The sequence below is a fragment of the Petaurus breviceps genome, unplaced genomic scaffold (genome assembly GCF_028583685.1).
Source record: "Petaurus breviceps papuanus isolate PSGF00001 unplaced genomic scaffold, PetGlider_PUasm1.0 90752, whole genome shotgun sequence".
Taxonomy (NCBI): domain Eukaryota; kingdom Metazoa; phylum Chordata; class Mammalia; order Diprotodontia; family Petauridae; genus Petaurus; species Petaurus breviceps.
This window is the reverse complement of record NW_027187336.1, coordinates 1071894-1081944: the sequence shown is the minus strand read 5'-3', so window position 1 is coordinate 1081944 and position 10051 is coordinate 1071894.

Sequence of the window (10051 nt, the reverse complement as noted above, 5' to 3'; positions counted from 1 at the left end):
GCAAGGTGTGACTCTCTAGACTGGGACACATACAGTCATCTTCAAAATCTTCCAATTGTTCTGGAGTAGATGAGGGGGACAAAGGAGCCACAAAGAATTCTTCCTCTAATCTGCCTTCGCTTTCTTTGCTCTCTGGGTCACTTGAAGCAGAACAGTAAGACCATCATCCAACATGGAGCCTGGAGGTAGGACTTCCTCATCTTCCCATTGCCTTCTGACTTCACTGTCTTTGTGCTCTTCTTCCCCTTCCTCTTTCATTTCTGCAGCTTTTCCACTTCTCTCAATTGTGTAGTTGTGTTCTAACTTAATTTGCAAGTTGGGAAGGTGGAAGTCCCTGGTGTGCATTCTTTGTTCTTTAACTTTGACATGTCCATTGCTGTTGGCATCATTGGCATGATGACCCAGGCTCAGGTTGTCCCTGGAATCTCTGCTGCTGTCTTGCTTTTCACTGCTGTCATCAGAATTGTCATCATTACTAACACCACTGTTGCAAGTCTGGTAGGTAGGCTGTAGGTTAGGACACATTAGGGCATCTTCCAAGTGTTCAAAACGTCCTTGGACCAATTGGGGAGGCAAAGGAAGCAGCATGAATTCTTCATCAGCACTCTCCTCACTTCCACTGTTCTCTGGGTCACTTGAAACTGTCATGGTGGCATCTCTGGTCAACATGGAGCGTGAGGTTGAGGCTTCCTTATGTCCAGGCTGGTTTCTTGGTTCCTGCTCTTTCTGCAATTCTCCATTCTTCCCTCCTACTTCCACAAAATTTTCACTCCTTTCTTCAGTTTGTCTTTCGGAGTTCTCAAACATCTTTCCTTGGTTGAGAATGCGGAGGTAAACACTGTAACCTTCCTTTTCCTTTGTGATGTCCTTCCTAGAGCCTTCTCCCCCAGGGAGATAGCTCCAGTTGGAATCTCTGCCCTGAGCAGGAGTCCGGAACCATATTTTGTTGTTAGCAACACATTACACTATTAAAAATGCATCTTTCAGGAGACTCAATGCTGTCTTCCCTACTGGGGAGGCAGTCACCATGGTTAATAAACATTCCTATCAAATTATAATTAGCTTGGCTGTCATGTCCATTTCATTTGTCCATTTCAATAGCAGAATGGATTAGAAACCAGAATCCAACAATATGTTGTTTACCAGAGACACACTCAGGGTGGCTAGGTGGTGCAGTGAATAGAGCACCAGCCCTGGAGTCAGGAGGACCTGAGTTTAAATTTGGCCTCAGTCACTTAACACAAAAATTGGCCATGTGACCTTGGGCAAGTCACTTAACCCCAATTGCCCTCCAAAAAGCAAAACAAAAAACAAAACAAAACAAAAAAACAAGAGACATACTTAAAACAGAAAAAATACACACAAAGCAAAAATAAAAGGGCTGGGGTAGAATCTAAAACATTTCAACTAAAGCAAAAAAGATAGGGGTTAATCATGTTCTCAGATAAAGCAAGAACAGACCTAATTAAAAGAGATAATCATGAAAACTATATTCTACTAAAAAAAGTACCATAGACGATGAATTGATATCAAAAATGTTTTACATCAAATTCCTCTGATAAAGGCCTCATTTCTCAAATATATAGAGAATTGAGTCAAATTTATAAAAATAAGAGCTGGTCCCCAGGTAATCAATGGTCATATGATAGAAGCAGGCCCTTTTCAGAAGAAAAAACAAAGCTATTTATAGTCACTTGAAAAAAATTATGTAAATTGTTATTTATTAGAGAAATGCAAATTAAAACAACCCACCTCACACCTATTGGAAAAGACAAATACTGGGAAGCAATGAGGGAAAATAAGGCAGCTAAGTGACACAATGGATAGAATGCTGGACCTGGAGTCAGGAAGACTCATCTTCCTGATTTCAAATCTTGCCCCAGACATTTACTACTTGTGTGATTCTGGGAAAGTCACTTAATCCTATTTCCTCATCAGTAAAATGAATTAAAGAAGGAATGGAAAACCACTCCAATATCTTTGCTAAGAAAACCCCAAATGGGGTCATGAAGAGTTGGACACTCCTGAAATGGCTGGACAACAACAACATGAAGGAAAATAGGTACACTAATGAATTGTTGGTAATGTAGTGAACTGTTTTTTTTTCTATTCTGGAAAACAATTTGGAACTATGTCCAAAGGGCTAGAAAACTGTGCATTAGAAAACATACCCTTTGATCCAGAAATACCAGTACTAGGTCTGTATCCCAAAGAGAACATAAAAAAGGGAAAGGGGCATATATGTACAAAAACATTTATAGCAACTCTTTTTGTGGTACCAAACAATTGGAAATTGAGGGGATATTCATCAGTTGGGGAATGGCTAAACAAATTGTGGCATGTGATTGTGGAGTACTATTATGTTGTAAGAAATGACAAGGGGGTGGTTTTAGAAAAACACGGTAAAAGATATATGAACTGATGCAAAGTAAACTGAAAGGAACTAGGAGATCACTGTGCATGGTAATAGCAATGTTATAATGATGATCAACTGTGAAAGACTTAGCTACTCTGATATACAGGGATAATACAATGATCCAAGACAGTTCCAAAGGACTTGTGATGAAAAATGCTACCTGCCTCCAGAGTAAGAACTAATGAACTCTAAGTGCAAATTGAAGCATAATTTCTCTTCTTTTTTTCTTCTTCTTTTTCTTCTTCTCCTCCTCCTTTTTCTTCTTCTTTATGACTAATATGGAAATATGGTTTGCCTGATTTCACATCTATATTTAATATCATTTTGCTTCCCTTCTCACTGTGTGGGGAAGGGGTAGAAGGAGGGAGGAAATTTGGGTTTAAAATTTAAAAAGAAAGTATGAAAAATAAGTGATAAATTTCAAAATGTTTGTTGACTGACTGACTTTACATTCTTCTTTCTTACAATGGAGATTGACTAGTAGTACAGCCTCTAACCATGACTTTATATAGGGACTCAAATGGCATGTAGCATGGGGACCTCCTGGGATTCCACATCTTTTGGTTAGATTTAAGTTCAAGGTACTGTTTAGGTCATCTATTTTGATTCACACTTGGAGCCCCTGTTCAAATACTTTAGATTTGATTAAAACAGACAAATAATAAAACCAGAGAAAAAAAGTATTTAATAAAACAATATAACAAAGTAAATACAAGAACTAGATTTGGTATTTAATGCTCTCAGCACCCATTCCCAATTGTCCCCCAGGCACTCTAGTCAAATCCCAATTAACCTTTCTCTCTCAACCCAGAAGAGGAGAGACACATCATTTCCTTCATAGAAGGATGTTAGAGACTAGTGTGCAAAGCAGGCTCTGCTTCATCACTCCGTCTTTTCATCTTGATGAGCCATCAGTTTTCAGAGCACCATCTTTTCTCAACACAGCAAGTAAACAAACTTCAAACAGTCTTGAGTGTGCTGGATTCTCAGAATACAGTAACTGGACAAACATGTAGACCTCAGATTGCAACTCTTCCTATCATCAAGGCCTGAGAAGCATTTTGAAATTCAAGATGTGGCTGCCACTGTGACACTCCCCTCAACTGCATCTATCCATATTTATGGACTATTGCAAACCCATCAGTCACCACTTTAGTGAGACTTTCATTCTTTTTAAAACAAGGCAAGGCAGAGGTCAACCTACCTAATCAGAATACAAACTGGGTGATATAATCACATTATGGAACCACCCTGAAATGTTTGGGGTGATGAGGCCTTTTGAATTTACCCCACTGAATGAGACTTTCTCTTAGGTCCAATCACTGGGAAAATATGGAGCCTATTCATGGACATAGTCTCTATAAGTGTTAAAGCTGTCACTACCTATACTCAGAGTTTTGCATCACCTGTTGTATGTCTTCTACATGTTTTTATTTGTCCATATGTCTGTTTAAGACTAGAAGCTTTTCTAGAGGATTCTAGGAATATGGCTGAGTAGGTCAGAAAATTCCAAGCTCTCAAGATTTCCCCCAAACAAGATAAAATACAGCTTCAGGACAAACATAGAGTGGTAACAATAAACAAGAGTTGGGACAAAACAGTGGTCCTTCTTGGATAATTACAGAAGATCTGAAGAAAAATCCCAAGACCAAGGTTTGGTCACTGTGAAAAGTAAACACCTCCTGGTTAGTTCCACTGAAACAGCAAGCATCAAACCCTGGAGTTGGCAGGGTTGGGAGGTAGCCTCAGTTCCAGCCACAGAAACTTTCACCTCCTGGACAGTGTGGAGAATCCAGTGTCTTAGCCTGGGAAGATTGAAGGAACCTCTGCTGAAAAGAAATGTCAGATCCAGTTGTGTTGCCCAAAATCCACCCTGGGCCAGAAGGAACCAAAACATGCCAGTGTGTGGAGAAGCACTGAGGAGGGCGGGTTGGGGGGGGGGGGGGACACCACTCTCTATGGGCACTTGCAGGAAGGTGGAGTTCTTGGTTTTGGTTTCAAGATAGAGGGGAGAACTAAAGGAGGATCTGAAGCCAAAGGTCCCATCTCCCATACCCCAGAACTAGAAGTGATTACAAAAAATAAGCTGCTGCAATTTTTTTTTTAATGAGCAGGAAAAGGAAAAAGGATCCAACCATATAAAGTTACAGTGAGAACTGTTCGTCTTCAGAGGAGTACACTAAAGCAAGAAAAGTCTCTCCTACCCCAAACAGTAACATCAAATGGTCACCTGCCCAAAAAAGAATTCACAGAAGAATTTTTAAAAGACTTTAAAAATCAAATCAGAGAGATTGAGGGAAAAAAAATTTAAAATAAAAACAATCCAAGAAAAATAAGAAGATTATGAAAAGAAAGTAAACCAATTAGAAAAGGGGATCCAGAATCCATGACTTCTTGAAAATCAGAATTGGGCAAGGGGAAGCCAGCAAAGTTATAAGAGACCAAGAAATAATAAAACAAAATAAATAGGATGAAAAAAATTGAAGAGAACATGAACTATCTCATAAAAAAAAACCCAATGGATCTGTAAAACAGATCAAGAAAAGAAAAACATAAGAATAATTGGACATAAGAATAATTTAATCATAGGCTGAAAGCTACGATTTTAAAAAAGAATCTTGCTATAATAATACAAGATATAAAGAAAATTGTACTGAGGTGATGAACACGAGGGGAACAGAAATAGAAAAAAAATTCACCAATTACCACCTGAAAGAGATTCTAGGAGGAAAACCTACAGGAATATCATAGTCAAATTCTGAAACCCCCAGCTCAAGGATAAAACATTAAGAGCAACAAGAAAAAAAAATGATTTAACTATGGTGGTGCCACACTTAGAATCACAAAAGACTTAGCATCAGCAACATTAAGAAACCACAGGCTTGGAACACTACGTATAAAAGAGCAAAAGACCTGAAGTTGTGACCAAAAATATCATACCCAGAAAAGTTAAGCATAATCCTGAATGGAAAAAAAAAATTGGATATTTAATGAATTGTCAGATTTTGGGGATTTTGTAAAAAAAAAAAAGAAAACAACTAAACTTAATAGAAGGTTTGACATATAAGATCCAAGAGTAGGGGCGGCCAGGTAGCACAACGAGTAAGAGCACCGGCTCCAGTGTTGAGAAGACCTGGAGATCGAATCCCGGGCTCAGACACTTAGCACTCACCCAGAAACACCTGGCCGTGTAACCTTGAGCAAGTTACTTAAACCCAATTGCTTAGGGGCGGCCAGGTGGCTCAGCGAGTAACCAGTGTCAGGATGACCTGGATCAAATCCAGGCTCAGATACTCAGCACCACACCCAGAAATAATAACTGGCCATGTAACCTTGAGCAAGTTACTTAACCCCGATTTCTTTAAAAAAAAAAAAAAGATCCAAGAGTACACATCAAAGACTAATTACAAGGGACTCAGTAAGGACAGACTGTTTACCTATTATATGAGGAAATGTAAAATGTATGTCTAAGATTGTTATTAGTAATTGAGTAGTTTGGAAACAAGATAGGGGTAGATTTGAGGATGATATGATTTTTAAAAGTAAAACCATTCAAGAATAGGTAAAAAGAGTAACTATTTTACACAAATGAGGTACAAGAGAAAGAACTGGCAAAGAGGAATTAGATGGTAGAGGAGGGCTGGTAGTTCTGGAACTGTACTTTCATTGGTAATGGGTTTTAAGAGGAAACAACACACACACACGTATTAAAAGTCTTCTAAATTCAGAAAGAAATAAAAGGCTAAGAGGATAGGGAGGGGTGAGAGGATGAGGGGGGATTTTAGAGGGTAGGCCAAGGGAATAGGATAAGGAAGGAGATAACAGAAGAGTATTAAGATTAATAGGAATGGGAGGGTAAGGGAGGAATCTTTGGAGGTGAGGTACATTAAGTAATAGGAGGGCAAGGTAATGGGTAGAAGTAGAGGAGTCAGGAGGGATAGGAAATGAGAAATATAAATAAAAACAAAATAAAGATCAGGAGTAGAATTTATTAAGGAGAAAAAAGCAGGGGTAGTAATCATGATGTCAGAAAAAGTTAAAGCTTAAATAGATTTAATCATAAGAGAAAAATAGGGAAACTACATTATATGTCACCTATGTTAAACAATATTGTTTTAGACTATTTAAAATATACAGTATAAGGTTGGAAAATATGGAAAGACTCAGACTTATGAAGGAAGATGTTATCTACCCTAAGAGAAACAGAGAACAAATAGGTATAGTATGGTCTTACATAGATGCATATAAATGTGTGTTTATATATGAGTATGATTATAGACATCTAATATATGTATGTGTATATAAGTATATGTATTTGTATATACATGTATATATATATATTTATCTTTGTGTATATATGTACTATGTATGTATATGTGTATGTATAAATGTATGAAAATATATCCAAGCTTAATTGTAGCCTTCTTGGGGGGAAAGGGAAAAAGAACAAAGTAAAAAGTGAACAGCAGAGAACAAAAAAAAAGCTCACAAAGAAGCAAAGATAGACAATTCAAAACACAATGTGTAGTGTTTATTATATAGGCTTTCTTGAATGGAAATGTATTGCTATATATTTTGAATCCTCTCTTACATTCTGCTATGCACATAGCAATGCCTTTTTTCTTGTCTTATTTTGTATTTGTTTATAATATTTTTCTTTTTATTTTCTTATTGTATATGTTTTACTATTTAAAACAAGTTGATTTTTTTAAATTTTATTTATTTTTGGTTTTCAACATTCACTTCCATAAGCTTTTTAGTTTTAAATTTTCTCTCCCTCCCCCTTCTCCTCCCCCCTTCCACAACACAGTGTGCAATCTGATTTAGGCTCTACATACTCATTCATATTAAATATATTTTCATATTAGTCATGTTATAAAGAAGAATTAGAAACAATAGAAGAAACAACAAGAAAGAAGAGACAAAACAAAACAACAAAAAAGGAGAGCAAATAGTATGCTTTGATCTGAATTCAGACTCCATAGTTCTTTCTCTGGAAGTGGACAGCATTTTCCATCATGAGCCTTGGAGTTGTCTTAGATCATTGTATTGCCAAGAAGAGCCAAGTCTATGAAAGTTAGTTGTCACACAGTGTTGCTGTTACTGTGTACAATGTTCTCCTGGTTCTGCTCACTTCACTCAGCATCAGTTCATATAAATCTTTCTAGGATTTTCTGAAGTCCACCTGCTCAGCATTCCTTATAGCACAATAGTATTCCATTACATTCATATACCACAGCTTGTTAAGCCATTCCCCAGTTGTTAAGCATCCCTCAATTTCCAATTCCTGGCCACCACCAAAAGAGCCTCTATAAATATTTTTGTACATGTGACCCTTTCCCCTTATTTCTATTCACTTTTGGATATAAACCTACAAGTGATGTTGCTGGGTCAAAAGGTATACACAGTTTTATAACCCTTTGGGCATAGTTCCAAATTGCTCTCCAGAATGCATTTCTCTAATAAATAGTGATTTAGAGCATTTTTTCATATGACTATGGATAGCTTTAATTTCTTCATCTGAAACCTGTTCATATCCTTTGACCATTTATCAGTTAGGGAATGACTTGTATTCTTATAAATTTGACTCAGTTCTCTACATATTTTAGAAATAAGGCCTTTATCAGAGATACTGGTTGTAAAAATTGTTTCTCAGTTTTTTGCTTCCCATCTAATCTTGGTTGCATTAACTTTGTGCAAAAACTTTTCAATTTAACATAATTAAAATCATACATTTTTGCATTTATAATGTTGTCTATCTTTTGTTTCATCATAAATTCTTCCCTTCTCCATGTATCTGACAGGTAAAGTATTCCTTGCTCTCCTAGTTTGCTTATAGCATCAGTCTTTATTAAATAAATTAATTTCTAAAAAAAATAGAAGATTTTGTCTAGGGTTAACTTTATGAGTTGGCAGCTGCATGATAGGATTTAAGGGATCCCAGGAAGGTGTCTCTCCCAACTTCTTAAGAAGCTTCCTCCCCCATAGTTTGCACCAATACATACAATTCCATCATCAGATATTCATTCTTTCGGATTTTATGAATTCATTTTTAAGAATCCCTTACTAAAAATAAAAATATATCTGGGAAGGTTATTATCTTCTATCATAAAGGCTAGAGGTGCTACTTGATTGAGACCATAGGGGTTGGCAAACCTATGCCACTCTATGACTTTTTTGATTTGCTTGGATTTTAGCTCTAAGGGAAACCTGACTTCTCAGTAGGGAGGTAGGTTTCCCCATTCTCACATTTGTTGAGTTACTCCAGGGACTTTTGGCTCTAGTCTATGGCTTCCTCAAAAATCAGAAAGAAAAGACTTTCCCAAGGTACAGATGAATAAAGTACAGAAAAGCTCATTTATTTCCTCACAGAACGCAATGATAAACATGAGAAGTATGTATTAACAGAATGATCTAAACAAGATTCAGCATTTTAATTCATCACTAATAGTACAGACAGCGGGAAGGCTGGTATTCAAGCCTCATTGGTACATAAAACTTATTTTTTTTAAAGAAGGCTGCTTAAGTGCTGGCCCCAGAGTCAGGAGGACCCAAGTTCGGTTCTGGCCTCAGATACTTAACACACACACACACACACACACACACACACACACACACACACACACAAAACTAGCCGTGTAACCTTGGGCAAGTTACTTAACCCCAATTGCCCTCCAAAATGGCAAAAAAAAAAAAAAAAAAGGAAGGCTGCTTAGTCATTTCATATTTCACTTCTGCACTGGGCAATGAGCAGACAACCATGCTTGATTTTTCTGGTCGTATCTCTATTTGAGGCAAACACCTCCTCTGGTACCAGCTTATTCCTTAATAATTAGAAAAACTCCTTGGAATATTATATAATCACACTTTTCCCATACTACTTTTCCCATCACTACTTTATCCATACTATGTCACCAACTGCTCTGAAAGACAATACCATACCGTCAGCAAACAAGCTCATAAGGGTACTTTCTAATGGTAAGAAAGGCCCCCCAAAAAGTGAACAAGAAAGCCAGGGATCTTGGAATAAGTCTGGTCATCTGAGCCCACATTTCACCTGGGGAGCTATGGCCCTTGCTACCAGTATGTCAGGATAGAGAAGAGTCGTCCTCCATCTCTTTCTGAAACCACATCTTATCATTGAAATTACTGAATCCAAGAAGGCCACAAGTCAAAACACACTTCCTCTTCTATTAGGTAGGGTCACACAGTGTCATCAATTTTTATGGTTCAACAACCAGTCAGGAAGTTATCAATGGAGGAATCATACATAGTTAGAAACTGGCCCCCAAAGTTCTCTCATGCTTAACAGGGATGATGGTGATGCCTGATGCAGTTTAGGTGGGAGGAGAAGGGTCCCATTACCACTATGTCATTATCAGACATTAACACTTCAGAGAGATTCTGTGGCACGTTCTTTTCAACCTAATAGGAACAGGACCCTGAGAATAGAGAATAGGTTCAGAAACCGAATGCTTAAGAGTACTATTAAATAAACTATTATATATTCATAAACAACAAAGCACAGGTTCCCATGTAGCTCTGGTTTGGTGTGGTGCTTCCTTTATACTTCAATTTTTTTAAACCAAGAAGGAAACAAAATATATTTTTCATTTCTCCTTCTCACCCCTAGTT